Source organism: Schistocerca piceifrons, chromosome 4, assembly GCF_021461385.2.
Source record: "Schistocerca piceifrons isolate TAMUIC-IGC-003096 chromosome 4, iqSchPice1.1, whole genome shotgun sequence".
NCBI classification, from domain to species: domain Eukaryota; kingdom Metazoa; phylum Arthropoda; class Insecta; order Orthoptera; family Acrididae; genus Schistocerca; species Schistocerca piceifrons.
The window spans coordinates 770,683,115-770,685,902 of record NC_060141.1 but is presented as its reverse complement, the minus strand read 5'-3'; positions in this window follow the sequence as shown (position 1 = coordinate 770,685,902).

Here is a 2,788-nt window from a genome sequence, read left to right as displayed (position 1 = left end):
ATTGTCAACTGCCGTTGTCCGCTGTTGCTATCGCCCCATGTTGGAAGACCGGTAGACATCATCTTCAGCACAGGAATCCAAATTTCATTTAATTTCACGCCGTCCTCCTTCCTAATGAAATTCCTGGGGGCCTCTTACAATCTTTATGGCCTCTCTGTATAGCCTTTCGTGGTATCCGTTTATGGCTGCCGGTACTCAACAAAATTAATGTGGTGGTCTCCTGACTGCAAAGCATGTTCCCCAACAGCTGCTCAGTCAATCTCCCCTCTTCTGCAGTTGCCCTTGTGCTCTTCTAGTCGTTCTTTTTGTAGTACCCACGCACACATTTTCAAAACTTACACGGAATCCTACAAATGCCTGATTTTTCCAGAGGTTGGCGAGCATCCATCGCCAATTTTAGGTCGTCTTATATCTTCCGTGTGGGTGTGTAGATTACTGCGATGTTTCGCTTTTTCAGTATAATTCCTATGCGGTACAGAACGTCTTTAAGTAAAGCAACAAAACTTTGGATTTCACAGGCTCTTGGCCACACCGTTTAACCGAAAACCGAGATTCGAACCACCACCTACAACAAAAGCGAGGCATCATAAAAACATTGATGGAAAGAGAAAAAAAATCTGGGAACCAGAGGTGTTGGCGCAGAATTAAAACGTCTAACCAATGCATTGCTCAAAAACTGTTATTCGTCGGCTGAGCGTTAAGACCACCGTGCAGAAATCATAGTGATGCACAAACATCTGAAAAATCGGAAGTTTTTCTGCCTTTCATTGAGCATGCTACTGACGGCTCAAAGAAAATCTTGGAAAAACGGAACATCGCGGAAGATCACCTAAAATTGGCCAAGGATGCTCGATAACCGCTGGAAATAGCGCGAATTTATATGATTCCGTGTAGTTGTGAGGAGGGGGGCGTGGGTACTACAAAAAGAAAGGTAAAAAACGACTAGAAGTGCACAAGGGCATTTGAAGAAGAGGGGAGATTGAGAGATCAGCTAGCTGTTGCGTGACCACATTAATTTTGACAGGATTAAGCACTGGCAGCCACGAGCGGATACCATGATGGGTTGTGCAGGGAGGCCATAGAGATTGTAAAAACACCCCAGGAATTTCAAAAGGAAGTAGTAGGAGGTGAAGTTGAGTGACGTTTGGCTACTAGAGCTGAAGAAGACGTGTACCAATCTTACACCGTGGAGGGATAGCAACAGCGGACGACTGCAGTCTACAACGGCCAATTGCGCTCGCGTATTCAGAGCATGTGACGTCACGCCATTGCGCGGAAGCGCACGTAAGCAAGGCCTTCTAAATACAAGGCCTACGCACAACGGCCATATTGGCACGTGACGTCACAAACTGTTGGCCATCTTATCTTCAGTCGGCAGTCCTGTTGGCGTGTATGTTGTGTTGAAAGTGTGTGACACGTAAAAGTGACATATATTTCATACAGTATTCGCCCACAGTTCTTCGAAGTATGTTTCGATTTCCCAAATGTGTGAAGTTGAGAAATCGCTGGATTGCAGCTATTCCCAGACAGGAATTTGTGTCTACATCAATGAGGGGTAAGTAAACGACAAAAAATTTGTAGCGTGTTATTTGTTTCCATTGTACCACATTTGCCAATTGTTTTTAAAAGCAATTACGTATCATGTACCAGTATAATTTGTTTCTTAATTCTTGATCATTGCTGCGAGGTTAACACGAGGCTGGCTGTGAAATGTCTCTCATATTTTCAACTATTGTCGCACAGAATAGTTATATTAATTAGTGTGACTCGAAAATGTTTAGTATTCCTTATCATTCCTACCAGATTGACTTTCCAGTACTTTTATTTGGAAGAGCTACAGAATGATTTTGTTCAGTTTTACATATACAGCTATTCGGAAATAATTTCAATTTGAGTAAACTACCTTAGAAAATTGCTTTAATGAATTCAGTGTTCAACAGATTAAGCAGTATAGAAAGCATAATTTCGAGGTAAGGGCATTATGATTAAATTAACAGCACTCTGTGACACGAATTTCAATCAAGGTTATAGGAGAAACAATCCTTTCATGATTAAGGTTCTAAAGTTCTGGAGAAACAGGGAAATAAAATAGTTTTCGGGTTTTTTGATTTATTAAACATTATGACAGGAGGTGCTCCAGTTCGTCAAATGATTTGAGTTTCGTGTGAGATCAGCAAATTTTGAAGTGGAGAGGAACATTTACGAAAATAACCAGGGAAACAAATTCTTAAATTCTGTAGGAGCTCCAGCTGCTTTATTTAAAACCGAAAACGTCTGCTTGTTGTTGCATATTGCCGAGTTTTTACTGCAAGAAAGCGTAGCTACTGAGGTAAAAGACAGAATTTAAAATTACAGTTTGTATTCAAGCCTAGAAACGCGTAATTAAGGCAAATCGTCAAAACAATTTTACATCTTGGAATAACATACGGCAGTTTTGATCAGTTACTTTACGCAATGATATAAATTTCCATACTTTCATTACAAGGGCATGTGGGAGAGGAAAGCACGAGTATCTCTATGCGGTCTCAGCTATAAAACTCGTAAAGTTCGTACAGCTGCAGAGTGCTTAACAGGAGCGTTCCGATACAGACCAGGCCGTCAGTATGTGACGTCACAAGTGTGCGCGCTGGCCTGTAGTCTAGGTGGTGTTGACGTAAGGCGGCGTTCACAGTAGCACCGACAGCAGCCGTCAGACACCGTCGTCAGAGGTCGCCCGATAACATCGGCCGACAGCTTGGTCATAGTGCATATGATCTCCCCCGTTAGTTTTTGGCAGGGTCAAGTAGGT